Raw genomic sequence first — 20,714 nt, 5'->3', positions numbered from 1 at the left:
GGAGGCTGAAATCCAAGGATCACGGTTCATAGCCAGCCTGGGCAGAAAACTGGAAGTGGATCTGTGTTTTAAAGTGGTAGTACTCTAGCCTTGAGGGAAAGTTCAGGGACAGTGACTTGGCCCTGAGTTCAAGACCCATGACAAAAAAATTTTAAAAAAAAGAAAGAAAAGAGAGTTTTCATGTGATCCAGTGATTCCATTTCTGGGCATATACTTTAAACATCTAAAAGCAAGGTCTGGAAGAGATCTTGTGCACTCATAGTCATTTTGTACAATACTCAAAACATGGAGGCAATCCAGTGGCCATCAACAAATGAATAGCTAAAGCAAATGTGGTTTAAACATACAGTGGCATATTATTTCAACTTTAAAAAGAATTATGGGGCTGGGAAGGTGGCTCAGTGGTAGAGCGCTTGCCTTGCATGCGTGAGGCTCTAGGTTCGATTCCTCAGCACCACATAAGCAAAAAGAAAAAAGCCGGAAGTGGCGCTGTGGCTCAAGTGGTAGAGTGCTAGCCTTGAGATGAAGAGCTGAGGGACAGCGCCCAGGCCCAGAGTTCGGGCCCCACGACCGGACCCAAAAAAAAAAAAAAGAATTATGTTGTGACATATGCTATATTATGGATGAAATTTTGGAACACTGCTAAGTGAAATAAGCCAGTCATAAAAAGATCAACTACTTATATCAGTAGTTACATAGAACAGTCTAATTGATAGAGACAGAAAGCAAAATCATACTTGATGTATACCTTGAAGCAGAGGAGAGGTGGAAAATTGTTTTAATGAATAAAGAATTTGAATCTTGGAGGATGTAAAGAGTGTGGATATTGAGATTGTACAATATTGTAAATGTACTTATTACTACTATGTTGTATTCTTAAAATGATTAATAAAACTTTGGAGAGAATTATGAAGGGGTTAAGCATAATCATGGTACATTGTATGCCTATGTGGATATATCAAAATGAAAAATACACTTATTTAAGTAGGTAATGCTAATAGAATTGAAAAAAGACAATAAATTTTAAGTTAAGTGTGCAAGTTTAAGTCAGAGGGCTTTGCTTCTTCAAAACAGCAATTTAGAAATCTAATTTCTCTGTCAACATAGTGTTGGTGGGACATTACAATGTACAGTGCCCTGTGAGTAACAAGTGCTTATGTGACACTCAGAGGGAGTTAAATCACTATATCTGGGTAGTTATGGATAAAAGGTAATGGTTGGAACTGGCTCCAACATGGTGAGGATGAATGATGCAGGAAATATTACACACCCTTTTCACATGAAGCTTTAGGTGCTAACACATGGCTTTTTCTGACTATGGTCTAGGGAGTGTCCCTCTACTTCCCATCCAATCAAAAGTGTTTTCTGTGCTTGTGCTCTGAGATGGGGCATCCAAGAAGGAAAAATTCCATACTCATGCTCTGAGACTAGGAAACCAATTATGAGACACTATGTCCTTCTTTTCGCTGGGGAGTCTGTTTCACTGCTTTGTTTTTGCTTTGAGGAAGAGACTGTTGCACTGCTCTCTTTTCGCTTTGAAGAAAAACTGCTTTAAAAACTGTTCTGCTCTCTAATTCTTTAAAGAAAACAAACCCGAGACTTAGACAATACTGCTATTCTGAAGATGTTGCGGGGAGGGAAGCCTTGACTTTCAGCTTTGAGACTAGATTTAGAATTTGATAACTTAGTTGCTGTGGTTTCAGATTAATCTGAACCAGGCTAATATCTGTATTTTTTCAATTCTTCTAACTAGAATCTCTGAAGTATTAGGAAAAAACAAAACAAACAAACAAATAAAAAACAACAAGAACTTGATATTAGGCTAACAAAGGCTCCAGAAATTCTCAGATTTCTTTTTTTTCTTGTATGAATCTAATGAAAAGTTCATGCAGCAAACTAGCATGTTTAAGGTGTTACATTCTGTAGAATGTGGTTTCTTTTCTTCCTCTTATTCTGAGATAGAAATTGATCTATTCTAAAGCCAGAGGATATGTTTTCTTCACAAGCTAATCAGGTTCGCTGAATTTTGCTTTCTTAAAAATTGCTTGACTGCTATAAGAGGGAATTGAAGACTGCTAGGCAGGAGGGATTGAGTGTGATATGTGGGAAGTGTTCTCATACTCTACATCTAGAGAGCTAGAAAATATGATGATCTGCTCGCAGCCTCAAGCAATTCAGAAAGTGGCTTGCATTTTCTAAAACCTAAATCCAAACTTTCACCTTCTCCTTCCCACCAAGAATTCCCCCTCAGGCTTCTTCTTACCATAGTGTCTTGGCAGCTTAGAACTGCTTTACCTCAGAAATGTGGCATCAAAAGTGTGCCCTGTGGTCAGCCAATCAGCTGGTATCTGACTGATTCATCTATGGCTCTTAAAATCCTGCAGCTCAATCTGTGCTCTGTGCTCAGAGTTCAGTAAGTGTGCTTAAATCCATAGCTACGTGCTTCCAGAGAGCAGTCTTTCCTCTTTCTATTAGCAGTAGGAACACAAGTACAGACAGGTTCTTTATAATGAAGCAGCCACACATAGCTGTTGGTTTCATAACCACTTGCTGAGGCGAGTTTCCTAAGGGAACCAAGGCAATATGCAAATAAGGTGTTTTCACCTGGAAGCTCATAAGCCTCCATTCCAAAAAGGGAGCTGCTTATAATAAATTCTGTCTGGGAATGGACTGTGTAGGAGTTAGAATATTCTTTTTCTCTGAAAATGATGGAAATAAGGGAAAGTATTGAATAAGCATAATCATCTTCCAAAAAGCTATATAACTAAAGTATATCCTGTTACTAAAATCGTTCTAGGGACTTGAGGAATAGTTTAACTCATAAAGCACAAGCTGAGTAAGAATTTTCTAACAATTTCTGGCCTGGGTGTCCTGGTTTAGTGGATTGCTCTGATATTTTTAACCCCTTTCAAAATAACCAGCTGAGCTTCAAAAGAGCCAATAGAGCAAGATTGTGAACACAACTTGTGATCAATACCAGAAGTAGTAACTCATTAGGGGTATAACCTGGGCAGACTTCCTACTCATAGTGGTTGCTTTCTGTCAATAACATGCTTTTTAACAGAACTAAACATTGCCATGCTAAGTTCCTTTCAAATTGGTGGTCCTTCTTGGGATATTGGGTTACAGTAGGGGAGTATTCCCAACAATGTGGGGACTAGTCCAGGATCCATGTTATGCAAGGGGGATGTAGGGAGACCCTCAGGAGAAGACATATCCTGAGTTGTTGAGATAGCTCCAGGTTGGGTTAAACACCATCCGTTGTGGTAAAGGATGGAAAGTGTATCAGCAATTTCAGGAAAGGGCCCAAGGAAGCACCTCAATAAAAAGTAATGTCATGCATCACCCATGAGAGGAAAAATTGGACTAGAGCATACTACCTGGTTGGTTGGGGATTTTTCTGGGCTGAGTGTGTCTTAAGCACAAAGAGAAGTTGAGTCTCGATGTGTGTTTTCATTCTCTGGCCCAAGAATAAAAATGGGCGAGCTGGAGGAATCCATTGTTGAGAAATCTCCAGTAACGGGAGAGTTAAATATGAGAAGGGTGCACAAGAAACTTACAAAAGGGAGGATTACGTGCACCAAAAACTGAAATCACAACAGACCTGCTGAAATGGGGAATAAGAATTCTAGGCCTAAGGAACCCAAGAAAAATGATCTAAGGACCTGCTTCTGATAATCCATTGGGAGAATGTTGACAAAGGTCTGAGAACACTATTAAATAATGTATGATTTTCATTATGGAGCTCCATAATGTGCACTTCTCCAAACAAAAACTTGTTATGAATATGTGCTTGCATGTGTGTGTTTTAAATCTTATATCCTGAAAGGGGAACTCAAAAAGTCCTACCCACTATACTCCCTCAGCTGCCCACTTTAAGTCTGAAGCCTGGATTGATCCTCTAGCTGATCCAAGGATGCAAGGCATTGAACCTTAGTTTCAGAAGCTGATTTTTATTTTTGAGCTCTAATTTTATTTTATTTTATTTTTTTAAATTTTTATTTTTATTTTTTGTGAACATACTGTACAGAGGGGTTACAATTACATGGGCAAGATAATGAGTACATTTCTTATCAAGCATTGCAGCCTCCTCCTTTGTTTACCCTTCACATCCCTTCCCAGCCTCCCCTTGCCCCCCAACCCAATCCCCCCCCCCCCCCCGCACCAAATTTGTAAAGTTCGTTTTTGACATGACAACTTGTACTGCTCATAGTTGCATTGGGTCTACCTGTATCCTTAAACGACGAGTTTTTACCCATCTCCTCCACAAATTATACCGACATCAAATATAGGGAAAGCAGGGGTTATACTGTGGGGGAGGGACATACAAAGTTACAAAGAAATAATCTTATAAATGAGTTAGAAACAAATGCATGAAAGAAAAAAATATTTAAATACATATCTAAGGGTTCATTTTCCTAACATTACATTATCTGATCTTTCCTGCTTGACTCATACATATACTAGATATTGCAAATAAGGGAAATCATGGGACCTAAGTTTCTTTGGGCTTGGCTTGCTTCACTTAATATAATTTTTTCCAAGCCTTTCCATTTCCTAACAAATGGGGAAATGTCATTCTTTCTGATCGAGGCATAGAATTCCATTGTGTATATATACCACATTTTCTTGATCCATTTATCTACTGAGGGGCATCAGGGTTGGTTCCATATCTTAGCTATGGTAAATAATGCTGCAATAAACATAGTTGTGCTGGTAGCTTTAGTGTGGTCTTGTTTGTGAACACTTGGTTAAATGCCCAAAAGTGGGATTGCTGGGTCATAGGGGAATTCTATGTGGAGTCTTTTGAGGAACCTCCATACTACTTTCCAAAGTGGTTGAACAAGTTTACACTCCCACCAACAATGAAGTAAGGTTCCCTTCTGTCCACATCCACTCAAGCATCTGTTGTTGTTAGAGTTCTTGATTATAGCCAATCTAACTGGGGTGAGGTGGTATTTCAATGTTGTTTTGATTTGCATTTCTTTTATGGCTAGGGAGGTTGAGCATTTCTTCATGTGTCTATTGGCCATCCTTCTTTCTTCTTCAGAGAAGTTTCTCTTCAAGTCTTTAGCCCACTTATTTATTGGGCAGTTGTTTCTTTGAGGATTTATTGTTGGGGGATTTAATTTTTTGAGTTCCAAGTATATTTTAGATATGAGACCCTTGTCTGTTGTATGGCTAGTAAAGATCTTCTCCCAATCCGTGGGCTTTCTGTTGATCTGGCTAGTTATGCCCTTTGCCATGCAGAAGCTCTGCAACTTCATGCAATCCCATTTGTCCAACCTTTCTTTGATTTGTTGTGTTTCCGGGTCTCTATTAAGAAAACTTCGGCCTGAGCCAAGGAGGCCTAGGGTTTCTCCTATTCCATCCTGTAAGGTTTTCAGAGTGTCTGCTTTGACTCCGAGGTCTTTGATCGATTTGGAGTTGATTCTGGTGCAGTGTGATATATAAGGATCTAGTTTTAGTCTTCTACAAGTAGTTAACGAATTTTGCCAGCACCATTTACTGAAGAGGCTGTCTTTCTTCCATTCTATTATTTTAGCTCCCTTATCGAAGATTAGTTGGCTATAGGTCTGTAGGTTCATTTCTGGGTTTTCAATTCTATTCCATTGGTCCTAAGGTCTGTTCTTATGCCAGTACCAAGCTGTTTTGATTACTATGGCTTTATAGTAGGGTTTGAAATTTGGTATTGATATTCCACCAGCAGTGTTCTTTCCATTGAGGAGCGTTTTTGCTATTCGGGTCTTTTATTGTTCCATATGAATTTTTGGATTGGCTCTTCTTTTTCCTTGAAGAATGAGGTTGGAATTTTGATAGGTATTGCATTGAATTTGTAGATAGCCTTGGGAAGTATTGCCATTTTCACGATGTTGATCTTTCCAATCCAGGAGCATGGGAGGTTTTGCCATTTTCTAAGTTCTGTTTTGATTTCCTTTTTCAAGATTTTAAAGTTTTCATCATAGAGGTCCTTCACTTCTTTAGTTAAGTTAATTCTAGGTATTTTATTTTTTGAGGGGCTATTGCAAATGGAGTTACTTTCCTAAATTCAGCCACACTTTTCTCATTGTTGGCATACAGAAAAGCCATTGATTTTGGGGGGTTAATTTTATATCTTGTTATTTTGCCAAAGTTTTGAATCAGCTTGAGTAATTTGGTAGTGGAGTCTATGGGATTCTTTAAATACAAGATCATGTCATGTGCAAAGAGGGAGAGTTTTATTTCTTCTTTCCCTATTTGGATCCCCTTTATGTTTACATCTTGTCTTATTGTTGAGCTCTAATTTTAATGTTCACTTGGTAAACTAAATCCTCTATATCCCTTTCTCTGAGTAAATACGCATCAACATGAAATATAAAGTTATTTTGATAAAAAATAAAAATAACTCAGAAGAAATTATAAATGCAAAAACAATCTTCACATAAGCAAACTCCCACAGATATTTCATGACTTTGACAAGGATAAAGTGGGTAAAGTTAGTATAAATTTAGAAGTATGACAATGCACAAAAACATCAAAAATACTCATATATTTCATTATATAATCCAAAGCAAAAAGCAAATGTTTTTAGATGATTTTTTAAAACCCAGTCTTTCAGGTACTGGGAAGGTGGCTCAATGGTAGAGTGCCTGCCTTGCATGCATGAGGCCTTGGGTTTGATTTCTCAGCATCATAACAGCAGAAAAAGATGGAAGTGGTGCTGTGGCTCAAGTAGTATCACTAGCCTTGAGCTGAGGGACAGCACCCAGGCCCCAGAGTTCCAACCCCATGACCAACAAAATAAAAATAAAACACAAAACAAAACACAGTGTCTCACTTTTGTGACCTCAACTCTGTAATAACTCTGCTTCAGCCTAGGGCTAATATTTTAGGTGTGGACATTTATCAACACTCCTGAATCAGACTCTACTTAATCATTTTTTAAATATATATTTTGTTCTTAATTTTCCTCATTATAAATTCACATGCACCTATAAAAAACGGTGTGGTCATCCCAGTAACCTTCTCAAAGTATCTCCTAATGACAACTTATAAAAAGTTCTATTATATTACAACAAGGAAAACAATGCTACAAATAAAGAAAACCAATAATTAAATATTAATGAATAATAAAATAAAAAACAAAACAATTACCAGTGTTTTCAGTATTTGAAGTGTACTACAAATTAGATTTGATTATTGTCATATTTCTTTACATTTAACACTGGCTAAGATTATGATGTTCAACAAGAATTTTATAGACTATGAGTAGTGTTTAAAGTCACCCACTAAGATTACCATTTATAGTTCATCTCATAATTTGTATATGGCTTATATCATCATTTGTTCCTCACTAACATATAAAGTAAGGAAGGCCTACAGTTTTAATAGAAACTGTGTAGTTAACATAGTCAACTCTTTATTCTGCTTTACACAAAGACTTTGCAACTTCTCATTAGTAAAGTTTCTATAAACTCTGAAATGTACATACTTAGTAGTACTTATCTGCTACCATAAATCTTAAATACTTTATAGAAAAGTATTATGACCTGTCATACAGTCCCAGTTTTGGCATATATAAGCAAATATCCAAAAGTAAATATATTTAAAACATTAAAACTTTTAGCAAACCTTAACACTTGCTGCAGTGTTCATAATGACAGGTCCTTTGCATAGAATAATTGATTTCCTCCTCCTACACATCTCTTGAACAACAAATATCTGGATTTATTTTGTTTTTGACATGTAAATCTTGACTTTATTCTTAAATGTGTACTTATCTAAGAAGTACATGGTTCTCAAATTTCACAACAATTCTTTTAAACTTACTTTTTTTTTATTTGTCTAGTTTAAAAAATCAATTACAATTTATATATAAAAATATTCTGTGCTCAATTCAGCATCACATATACTAACATTGGAATGATACAGAGAAGATTAGCATGGCCCCTGCCCAAGGATGACAGGCAAATTCCTGAAGCATTCCATCGCCCAATTTGTTAGGAAATGGAAAGACTTGGAAAAAAAATTATTAAGTGAAGTAAGCCAAGTCCAAAGAAACATAGGTCCCATGGTTTCTCTAATTTTCAATAACTAATATATGTCTGTGATAAGCAGAAAAGGTCAAAAGTTATGTGTATATGACCAGATAAGTTTATGTTAAGGGCCGGGCGCTGGTGGCTCACGGCTGTAATCCTAGCTACTCAGGAGGCTGAGACCTGAGGATTGTGGTTCAAAGCCAGCCCGGGCAGGAGAGACCATGAGACTCCTATCTAAAATAAACCACCAGGAAACCAGAAGTGGCACTGTAGCTCAAGTGGTAGAGCGCTAGCCTTGAGCTGAAGAGCTGAGGATCAGCGCCCAGGCCCAGAGTTCAAGCCCCACGACCGACCAAAACAAACAAAAAAAAGCTAAAAAAAAAAAAAAAAAAGATTATGTTAAGGGAAATGAACCCCAAGTTAGGGACACAAGTGGTTTTTTTTTTCTTGATATCGTTTCTCACGTACTTATAACGTGCAGTGTGTTGTTTTTGTTTTTGTTTCTTTATATGTTCCTCCCCCATGCTATAACACCTGTTTTCACTGTATTGGAAGTTTGTGCACCTTCTTCTTGTATATATTTTCCTCTAATTTTCTGAGGGGAAGGAAAAAAACAAAATCCTTAAATAGGGATACAGGTTGACCCATTGTAACAATGAGATGCACAAGACACTATGTTGTAAAGTGAACTTTACAATTGAGGTGGGGAAAGGGAGGAGGTTAATGGACTTGTGGAGGTGGAGGGAAGGGATGGTAGGGAAACAATAAAGGAGGAGGTAACAATACTTGTTAGGAAATGTACTCATTACATTGCTCATGTAAGTGTTACCCCTCTGTACAGTATTTTTGCAATAAGAAAGTAAAAAATGTTCTGAGATGGAAGAGTTTATTTCCTTTATTTTACTCATATAATATCGTTAGCAAAGAAATTCATGAAAAACTCCGATATGAAGGTATTTTGAATAAATATGTGTGTGAATGCACGCATGTGCTCAAGCATTTGCATGTGGGTTGTCGTGCTCAGAGTTTGAAATCAGGGCTTCAAGGTCTTGATAGGCCTTTTCTCTCTAGATTGGTGAGCTACTAAATGAACTATATCTCCATTCTTGGCCCTTTGCAGGTTCATTAAAATTTTTGAAAAATAATCTCATGAATTTATTTTGCCCTGATTTGCTTCCAACTTTTATCCACAGATCTCAGGCTCCTGAGTAGATATCCCAAGTAGTTAGGATTATAGGTATGACAAACCAGCAAAGGCTTTCAGAATAACGTTAAAAGTAGAAGAAAATTTACTTCAAAGGGGCATGTTTTAGCATCTCCAATTTTAAAGCATTTTGGAGTTATTATTTATGATTTTTTATTTTTGGATACTTATAAGACAGTAGGTGATTATATTGAAAAGTTTTAGTACTTTTTAAAAAGGATACTGGAATTGTGGGACAGAAGAAATTTGCCTCTCTTTGGACCTCAATGTATAAGCTCAGTTCTGTTCATGATAACCCAATGTCACCAACACAATCTGTGGTGAAGACAAATGTGACAGAAAACAATCACCATGGGCAATATTTAGTATGCTATTATTTCTTGGACAATATGAATATTGAATTGAGAGTGTCATAGAATGGAGAGATTTTATCTACCTTTTGTGTATTGCTGGAAGAGTTTCGGAAACTTTGACTCATTTCCTTCCTCACTGTGTGTGTCTTTAGGCCATGCACTTACTGCCTTTAATTACAATTTTTCCCAACACTAAAATGGTAATAACATTAGCATTATAGCAAATGTTATATTAACAATTAAGGGAATAAAACTTGTGAAATACTTAACATAAACTTCTAGGAATGAGCTTTGAGTTTAGCCAGCAGTCTTTTTAAAATACTAAATAGAATGTGATAAGTAGTACAGAAACCATTACAGGTAGTGAGCAACCAGAAGTAAGATCTATTGATCATGCTGCTTCCAAGGAAGTGGATAACTTCTCATGCTGTAAATCAAACTGGTTATCTTGTGTCTTGATAGTGTAAAAATGTGCAAAACTGATAAAACATAAAAGTATCTGAGCAGTATAATGTGTTTTACAACATTTAAATTACATCGCAAAGATAAAGAAGACATAGAAGAATAAATTCTTTTTTTGTTGTCCTATCATAGGTCCTTAGAAGGATGAACTCTTTCCTCATTCTTATACAGGCATCATCGGATGAGAGGAATTGTATTTTTTTTTGTTTGCTTCCTTCCATTTATTCTTCAGTTTGAAATCTGAGCTACTTGAGACTGAAACAAACCAAGGGAAATTAGACAAACAGGCTTTGGAAAGAGCAATCAATGTAAAATAAATAAACTACAGCCTTGTAATAGTTCTAACTAAATTGAGTTATATAGTATCAGTTGTTAACAGAAAATGATTTAAGCAATACCATGTTATTGAAAACTGAAAAATGTTAGGAGTTGCTGCATTTTTTTTCTTTTCTATTACCTCGAATTAATTATTGATCTGGTTTAGCGAGATTAAAGATGAGATTAACCAGAAACTGGATTAAAAATGGACAAAAGGTCTGAATATACATGTTCTCCATAAAGCCCTGAAAATTGCCTGTGGGTTTACAGAGTTATGTTTAATACAACATCTATGCTGCCTTAACGGATTTTGAGCAGAAGTCATTAGAGAAATATAACTCAAAATTTATATGATACAACTTCATAACTATTATAACTCATCAAAAAATCAATGGAACCAGTTATGGTGGTAAAGGCTTGTAATTCCAAGCATTTAGGAGGTTGGATTTAAGTCTAAGGCCAGTCTAGGGTACTGCAGATAGTTAAAACCTGCCCTTTATTACCTTTGAATAAAAGGCAATAATGTTGGTGAGAGTGTGGAGAAAAGGAAATTTTCTACACTATTGGTCAAAAAACAGATTAGTATTCTCATTGTAGAAAGTAGTATGCAAGTTTCTAAAGAAATCCAAAGTTGAGATATCATCTGACCCACCAATCATGTGACTATTTCTCTCTGGGTAACTCGTAAATATATCTGTAGTTTATTGTTATTCACATTATTCACAACAACAGCCAAGATGTAAATCGAAGTTCAGTGTTCAACGACACTAATAAAGCAACTGTGTTACATGCACAAATATCTTTTTCTGTTTCATCCTTAAAATAACAAGAGACTGCTCCCATTAGCCACAACTTACAATGACCTGAAAGATGTATTCGAAATGAAGAAAAATGTTGTGTTCTGATCTTTGTAAACACACACACACACACACACCCCAACCACAAATATTAAGAAAGAATTTTTTGTTTTAAAGTAAAGCAAAGTGGAACTTCTCAGGCATTTTGTTCACAATGTAGAAGATACTAGATATACAGTGTGAGGTATATGGTTGAAATGTACAACATGAGGATACAGGGGACAAAAATGGCCTTACATAGGAATGAAGCTAAGTAAGTAGGAGTTGTTCTTCCTAGTAGGGGTTGCTCTTTTAGTTGTTCTCCTTTCAGTAATGGATAAGATGAATGTAATTCTTTCAATATACCTGCCTGTTTACAGAAATGACAACAAACAATATAGCAATAATGTTGCACGCTCAACATAGAACAAACTGTCAAATTAAAATACATGAGATTATCCTTGATGTAAACTAATCATTACAAATAAGGAAAACCATGGGAACTATGTTTCTTTAAGTCTGGCTTATTTCACTTAATATGATGTTTTCCAAGACCTTCCATTTCCTTACAAATGAGGTGGTATCTTTCTTTCTGATGGAAGCATAGTATGTGTGTGTATGTGTGTATGTTAGTGTGTGTGTGTCATTTTCTTGATCCATTCATCTACTGACAGGCATCAGGGTTGATTCCACATCTTAGCTATGGTAAATATTACTGTGATAACCATAATTGTGCTGGTAGCTTTAGTGTGGCCTTGTTTGTGGTCATCTGGTTAAATGTCCAGAAGTGGGATTACTGGGTCTGAGGGAGCATTATTGTGTACATCAAGGATAATCTTAGTAGATGAGTAGAATAGCTCAATAGCTATGTACATATGACCGTACAAGGTGATTCTAAGTGAAATGAACTCCAAGACATGTTCTTTGTTGTTGTTGTTCTTAATGTACTATGTGATTTATTTTTATCCTTTTGTGTTTTCCCCACCTATGTTTTATCCCCTGTAGTCACTGTATTTGATTTTGATACCTGGGGTATTTTAAATATGTTGATCTGAACTGGGGAAGGGGAAGGACAAAAACAAATTAGTGAGACAAAGAACAAAGGGAAAATCTATGCAACAGTGATATTCACAAAACAATAGGTTGGAAACGATCTTGCAAGGTGCGTTGGGAGGGAAGAGGGAGAAAAATGGGTGAAGGGGTAACAAGTTAGAAAAGAAATTAATTCATTACCTTAATTATGTAACTATAACCCCTCTGTACATTACCTTGACAACAAAATTTAAATAAAAAATAAAATATAATATATGAGAGCAGCAATACAGTCAGTGGCACTAGGGGAAATTCTGAACTACACAAAAAAAATAGAACAGCTGTGGAGAGCAGCAATTTGATTTTAATGTAGGAAGTAATAAACTAGCATACAGATTTTCAGCCTCATGTCAGTCACTAAAAAGGGAAAACAAAATGCATAATCAGCTAACCAATACAGATAAAACAGAAAACTAAACAATTGAGGTGAAGAGATGACATGGATCAACAATAACAAATGACACAATTAGAAAATATTAACAAGATGGTAAGTTTAAAAACATTACCCATAATTCTATTAAATGTTGTTTACATCACAATTTATTAGAACTATAATTCAAATCACAGTTTAATAGTATATCATTTTAATAATAGTTTATTTGTTATTGATTACTTCATATTGAATGTTTAATATATAATTTTACTTTCTGCAGTTATAGAAAAGAAAAAAGTGAAACTAATTTTAATAAATTAATATAATAATTCAAAGTGTATCCTACACTCAGCACTCATCTTAACATGAAAAAATAAATTATTGCACATGACTCTTGGAATTAGGTGGAAGGGATCAGCATTGTAGTAAAATTCACACCACACATTACAGGAGGGATGACTCCTCTAATCTAGATTAAATTGTGGAAATTTGAATTTTACATGCATGTTTAATTCCTGTCTAGGTGACATCTAAAACATATACAATCATATAAACGAGGAGTATTTCAGATGGTACTTAAATGTTACATTCATTAATCAAATTTTTATTATTTTGTACCAAATAAATATTTAAAGAGAGACTGAATTTCTGAGTAGATGATGGTGTATATGTGCCAGATTATTCATATTGAGGCTTTTATATTTCTGACATTGTTTCTAGAGTCGGATTTAATTTTCCATAAAGGGTTAAGTGCACTATATTGGATATATGAAAGTAAATTGAATGTTTATTCCATTAATCCTTTGCCACTTGTCTAATCCTAATATAATTTATCCATGTGTTTGAAGTAATGAAAATAACAACAGATAAAAGCAAGATAAATCAATCTGTAGTAGACAACTATTTTCACCTTTATTTTCATAGTTGGTCCTCTTTTACACTACAGAATATTCTTGGGAAAATGTGCTCCAGGCGGGCCACAACTGCAGAATATTATGGTTTGATGTATCATAAGATAAGGAAGGAAGGGGACCTTCCTTCTAAAAGTCTGCTCCATGGGATGTGATCTGCTTCATTGTGCTGAATTGGAAATGAACAATGTTCACTGTCAACCTTGAAAAGTCATCTTGATAGACCATTTCTATAAGTGTTTACAGAGGATTATTGATGGCTTTACAAGGATGCCAGATTGCCTCATTTTGAGACAATTAACAGGAATTTAGTCAGCTGTTTTTTGTATCTTTAGGAGAAAAACCCATTGACTCTAGGTCAGGGGATCACTGCGACCCAGAGAAGCAACTACCTTGAATAGTAATCCTAGACCTCTAAAACAAAAAAATACCACACAAAACAAACAGATGGCTGGGAAGGTGGCTCAGTGGTAGAGCGCTTGCCTTGCATGCCAGAGGCCCTGGGTTCGATTCCTCAGCACCACATAAGTAAAAAGAAAAAAGCCGGAAGTGGCGCTGTAGCTCAAGTGGTAGAGGGCTAGCCTTGAGCTGAAGAGCTGAGGTACAGCGCCCAGGCCCAGAGTTCAGGCCCCATGACCGGACCCAAAAAAAAAAAAAACACTCAAGTAAGCACAGCCAGTCAGTTCTGATCACAGCCTAAATGAAGTCAGGCAAAAAACAGAAACTGAAAGTCATTTAGCTGATAAATAATATATTTTTTATGAGGCAGACTCAAAGGAGACTCCAGAGAGAGTGTCAGAAAGACTGAACAGAGAGACTAAAATTGATCACACAAAGATTAGAAAGTAGAATTCCTTGTAGAACAAATAAATCATAGAAAGCCTATGCATGTAAGAACAAGACAGAAAACCAAATTCTAGAAATGCACATTTTCTTAGAGCTCAGCTTAATGAATTATCAATGGAAATCTTTGAATTCTTAAATATTTAACATCATGTGGGAGAAGGCTGAAGAGAATGAATATGTCATCAGTCACATTAAGAAGTAATCAAGCAAAGATTTGTTATAAAAAGAGAAAACAATTATTCCAAAAGTGGGAATCATTTGTTTTGATGTAAAAGTTCTTGATTTAGGTGCTAGCAATTTCCATACAATTGTTCAGTTCCACAGCTGAGTTGATACTGACTGCAGTATTCCTGCATGAAGGAAAAGAGAAAATTTACAAATATCTGATGAAATGAGTTGAAGGTGAAGTGTTCTAATAGTGATATCTAAGATTTAGACACAAGTGAAGAGGTGGATTTTCTTTTCTAAAAATCCTCCATTTTTAGCCTGGTGCCAATGGCTCACAGCTGTAATCCTAGCTACTCATGAAGCTGACATCTGAGGACTGCAGTTCAAAGACAGCCTGGACAAGAAAGTCCCTGAGACTCTTATCTCCATTTAACCACCAAAAACCAGAAGTGACATTGTGGCTCAAGAGACAGAGTACCCACCTTGAGTTGAAGAGTTCAGGGACAGTGCCAAGCCTAGACTTCAAGCCCCTCAAACAACAACAACAACAACAACAACAAAATCTCCCTTTTCTTGGACTGCCAACATCTTTTCCTAATATTCAACAAAGAAGCCATTTTCTCACCCACTACCTTTAAGTCCTATGCTAGCTACTGCAAATAGAATGATTTGGTATCTTATGTCAAAGGGTTCATATTTGTGGAAACAAATGCCAGCAGTAGTAACTTGTTTTCCAGTCCTTGAACTCTGGACCTGGGCACTGAACATGGTTATACTTGTAGCTTTCATGTGAGCTTGTTTGTTAATTTTTGGATTACTGCCCATGAGGGGAATTACAGGGTCTTAAGGGAGATATATATTTACTCTTTTCAGGAAACTCCATACTGCATTCCACAGTGTTTGAACAATTTAATTTACAACCAACAGTGTAATAGAGTTCCCAATTGGCTGCATCCATGCCAGCATTTGCTATTGTTAGCTTTCTTCATAATGACCGTTCTAACTGGGAAGAGGTAAAACGTGTCTTGTTTACTTGTAGATACCATAACTGAATGAATCCATGAAACCTATATTATTCTGTCTGCATTCCTTTCTCTTTTTTCTTAGTAGAATTTTCCTAAGCAGTTCATTTTTCTTAAGACTGGTAAAAAGTTATCCTTTCTAATGGGTGAATAGAATTCCATGGTGTGTGTGTGTGTGTGTGTGTGTGTGTGTGTGTGTGTGTGTGTGTGTGTGTGTAAGATGACTATAGGCCCATGAGTTCATTTCTAAACCTTCTGTTTCATCTGTAATTTTGTAATTCCATATTAAATTTGAATTGCTTTCTCGAATGCATTGAAGAATATTGTTGGGATTTTGATAAGTATTGCATTGTTCATAGTTTGGGGGCAGTATTGCAGTTTTCACTATATTAATTCTTCCAACCAGGAGCATTGAAAGACTTTCCATTTACTTGAATCTCCTTCAGTTTCCCTTTTTATATTTTTAAAGTTTTCACAGTAGAGGTTAAATTCATTAATTCCCAGTTTTGTTGTTGTTCTTTTGTTTAGATTTGTTTTTATTTTGAGGCTAATACATATGAGGTTGTTTTTGGATTTCAGCCTAGTTCCCATTGTTGGTAACACAGAAAAACTACTGATTCTTGTGGGCTATATACCGTGCTACTTTGCCGAAGGTTAACATCACTTTTACTATCTTAAGGCAGGAAGCTATAGGGCCATTTCATCTGTAAAAAGGGATAGGTTTACTTCTTCCCTATTTGAATCCTCTTTATGTTTTTCTCTTCCCTATTGCTTTTGCTAGATAGTCCACTACCATATTGAAGAGTAGTAGAGAAAGTCGACATCTTTTTCTCATTCCTGATTTTAATGTCTTCATACTTCCACTGTTGCGTAATTGCTAACTACCACTATCATATACATATTCAGTAGTATACTGAGGAACGTTCAATGCATTCCTAGATTCTCATAACTTTTTAATCATAAAGGGGTATTGGAGGTTGTTAAAAGCTATTTCTACTTCCATATAGACGATAACATGTTTCTTGTCCCGGCTTCCGCTGATGGTTTGTATTATGTTATTGACAAGAATATTGAATCCAATTGTATCCTAGGATGAATCCTATTTGATCATACAATATGATTTTTTTGTTACTGGCAGAAATTGGTTGGTGAGAATGTTTTAAGATGTTCTGTATCAATGCTTATCAAAGAACTGGTTTCATAGTTCTCTTTCTTTGGTGAGTCCCTATGTGATTTGGGGAAGAGTCTAATTCTAGCCTCATAGAATGTGTTTTGATAATTCCATGTCCCTTTCTATTCCATTGAAGAGTTAGTTCTAAGTATTGTAAGTTCTTTGCAGGCCTTAATTTCATGGTAAATTCATTGAGTCCTAGATTTTTCTGCAATGGAAAGTGGTTTATTGACATTTCATTTTCATTACTTCTTATGTGTTACTTCTTAGTTCAGATCAAGTGTAGGAAAGCATGAATTTCCCCAGGATTCTCCATGTAATTGGCATACAGTTTTCAAAGTAGTCTCTTATAAACTTCTTAATTTTTTCTTATTTATGTTGTGATGTCTCATTTTTGTCTCTAATTTTCTCTATTTGGGTGAGTTCTTTTTTTGGGGGGGGGATTTTATATTATGAAGGTGACATACTGAGGGGTGGGTTACAGTTACATAAGTAATGAGTACATTTTTTGGGGGGGGGAGTCTGGTCATGGGGCCTGAACTCTGGGCCTGGGCTCTGTCCCTCAGCTCTTCATTTCAAGGCTAGTGCTCTACCATTTGAGCCACAGGGCCACTTCTGGCTTTTTTCTTTTTGCTTATGTGGTGCTAAGGAATCGAACCCAGGGCCTCAGTCATGCAAGGCAAGCAATCTACCACTGAGCCCCTTCCCACCCCCATGAGTACATTTTTAACAGTATTACCCCTTCCACATTTTGTCCTCCTTCCCCCAACCCTGACATCCTACTCCCCCAAAGTTGTGAAGTCCATTTCTAACATATCGCCTGTATATCACTGTTGCTTTGGTTACAAAATAATTTTGCAGGTTTTGGCAAACACACAAATTGCCCACCACCTCCCCTGGTAAACTAGGTTTAAAGTCACTAAGTCATGTAAATGGATAATGCCGCACTCATTATTCTGGACAACATCTTCAGGTTGTTTGATGCTTTAATTTGTTGTTGTTGGTGGTGGTGGTAGGAGGGCCTGATCTCTGGGCCAGGGCACTGTCCCTTATGAGATCTTCAGCTCAAGGCTAGTGCTCTACCACTTGAGCCAAAGAGCCATTTCCAGTTTTTTCTGCTTATGTGGTGCTGAGGAATTAAACCTAGGACCTCATACATGCAAGAGAAGCACTCTACTACTGAATCTCTTTCCAAGCCCTAATGCTTTAATTCTTTAAATTTTATTTTCTTTTTGTCAGTCATGAGGTTTAATCTCAGGACCTGGGTGTAAACATATCCCTGAGTTCTTCAGCTCAATAGGAGCCCTCTACAACTTGAGCCACAGTGTCACTTCTTGTTTCCAGATAAGCGTCTTTCAGACTTTTCTGTCAGGGTTTGCCTTGAACCATGAATTTTTAAATTATATTTCTTTAACGTGTTTATTGATATATTACAGTTTATCTGAAATTTAAATTTTTCTGTAAACCTTTGTCTTCAAGTAATCCAATACCATTAAATATTACATTTAGAATCTATTCTGTAGCACATCCCTTTATTTATTTTATTGTGAAAATACCATACAGAGGGGTAACAATTACATGGACAAGCTAATGAGTACATTTCTCATCAAGCATTTTTGCATCATCCTTTTTTTCCCCTTCCCATCCGTTCTCATCTCCCCCCCCCCCCCCCCGGCTCTCCAAACACCGCCCTGCCCATCCCCCACTCTCACTGGCCAAAGTTGAAAGTTATTTTTCTACATAATGACTTGTACGTCTCATCGCTGCAATGCATCCACCAGTATCCCTATTTAAACAATTTGTTTTTTCCCATCCCCTCCACAAATGATACCAACATCAAATACAGTGAAAGCAGGGTTTATACCGTGGGGGAGGGACATTCAAAGCAACAAAAAAATCATCTTATAAATATGTTAGGAACAATCGCAATAAAGAAAAATCTCATTTGAATCCTTATCTTGGGGTTCATTTGGCCTAACATCAACTTGTCTGAACTTTTCTGCTTGTCTCAGCCACAGAGTGGTTATTGCAAATAAGGGAAACCATGGGATCTATGTTTCTTTGGGACTGGCTTACTTCACTTAACATAATGTTTTTCCGGGTCTTTCCATTTCCTAACAAATGGGGCAATGTCATTTTTTTCTGATGGAGTCATAGAATTCTATTGTGTATATATACCACATTTACTTGATCCATTCATCTACTGAGGGGCATCTGGGTTGGTTCCATATCTTAGCTATGGTAAATAATGCTGCAATAAACAGAGTTGTGCTGGTTGCTTTAGTGTGGTCCTGTTTGTGATCATTTGGGTAAATGCCCAAAAGTGGTATTGCTGGGTTATAGGGGAGCTCTATGTGGAGTCTTCTGAGGAACCTCCATACTATTTTCCAAAGTGGTTGAACAACTTTACATGCCCACCAACAATGCAGTAACGTTCCCTTCTGCCGACATCCCCTCCATCATCTGTTGTTCTTAGAGTTCTTGATTATAGCCATTGTAACTGGGATGAGGTGGTAGCTCAATGCTGGTATGATTTGCACTTGTTTTAAGGCTAGAGAGGTTGAACATTTCTTCATGTGTGTATTGGCCATCCTTCTTTCCTCTTCAGAGAAGTTTCTCTTTAAGTTTTTAGCCCACTTATTTTCGGGTCAGTTGTTGCTTTGAGGATTTGTTGTTGGGGATTTAATTTTGAGTTCCAGGTATATTTTAGATAGGAGACCCTTGTCTGTTATATGCCTAGTGCAGATCTCCTCCCAATCTGTGGGCTTTCAATCGATCTTGCTAGGTATGTCCTTTGCCATACAGGAAGCTCTGCAGTTTCATGCAATCCCATTTGTCCAAACTTTCTTTGATTTCTTGTGTTTCTGGGTCTCTATTAAGAAAATGTCGGAATGTGCCAAGGAGGCCTAGGGTTTCTCCGATTCCATCCTGTAATGTTTTCAGGGTGTCTGATTTGACTCCGAGGTCTTTGATCTATTTGGAGTTGGTTCTGGTGCAGAGTGATACATAAGGATCTAATTAATTAATCTAATTAATTTTCTGCAAGTAGTTAACCAATTTTGCCAGCACCATTTACTGAAGAGACTGTCTTTCTTCCATTCTATTTTTTTAGCTCCCTTATCGAAATTTAGATGGCTATAGGTCTGTAGGTTCATTTCTGGGTTTTCAATTCTATTCCATTGGTCCTGAGGTCTATTCTTGTGCCAGTACCAACTTGTTTTGATTATTGTGGCTTTGTAGTAGAGTTTGAAATTTGGTATTAATATTCCTCCAGCACTGTTCTTTCTGTTGAGGATCATCTTAGCTATTCAGGGTCTTTTATTGTTCCATATGAATTTTAGGATAGCCTCTTCTATTTCCTTGAAGAATGTGGATGGAATATTGGTAGGTATTGGATTGAATTTGTAGATAGCCTTGGGATTATTGCCATTTTCAGGATTTTGATCTTTCCAATCCAGGTGTATGGGAATTTTTGCCACTTTCTAAGTTCTCTTTTGATTTCCCTTTTCAGGTTTTTAAAATTTTCATCATCGAGGTCCTTCACTTCTTTGGTTAAGTTAATTCCTAGGTATTTTATTTTTTGTGGGGCTATTATTAATGGTGTTCCTTTCCTTCAGCCATGCTTTTCTCATTGTTGGCATTCAGAAAGCCATTGATTTTTGATGGTTGATTCTTTTTTTTTTTTTTTTTTGGGGTCCGGTCGTGGAGTCTGAACTCTTGGCCTGGGCGCTGTCCCTCAGCTCTTCAGCTCAAAGCTAGCGCTCTACCACTTGAGCCACAGAGCCACTTCCGGCTTTTTTCTTTTTGTTTATGTGGTGCTGAGGAATCGAACCCAGGGCCTCATGCATGCAAGGCAAGCACTCTACCACTGAGCCATCTTCCCAGCCCTGATGGTTGATTTTATACCCTGCTACTTTGTCAAAGTTTTGAATCAGCTTGA

At 36.7% G+C, this 20,714-nt stretch overlaps 1 pseudogene; it reads left to right on the top strand.

Moving 5' to 3' along the window:
• The first annotated feature begins 7,867 nt into the window (after nt 1-7,867).
• On the top strand, nt 7,868-7,980 carry LOC122121652 (annotated as a pseudogene).
• The last annotated feature ends 12,734 nt before the right edge of the window (nt 7,981-20,714 follow it).

This window comes from Dipodomys spectabilis, unplaced genomic scaffold (assembly GCF_019054845.1).
Source record: "Dipodomys spectabilis isolate Male_0828 unplaced genomic scaffold, ASM1905484v1 ptg000192l, whole genome shotgun sequence".
Classification (NCBI taxonomy): domain Eukaryota; kingdom Metazoa; phylum Chordata; class Mammalia; order Rodentia; family Heteromyidae; genus Dipodomys; species Dipodomys spectabilis.
This window is presented reverse-complemented; position numbering and strand designations above follow the sequence as displayed.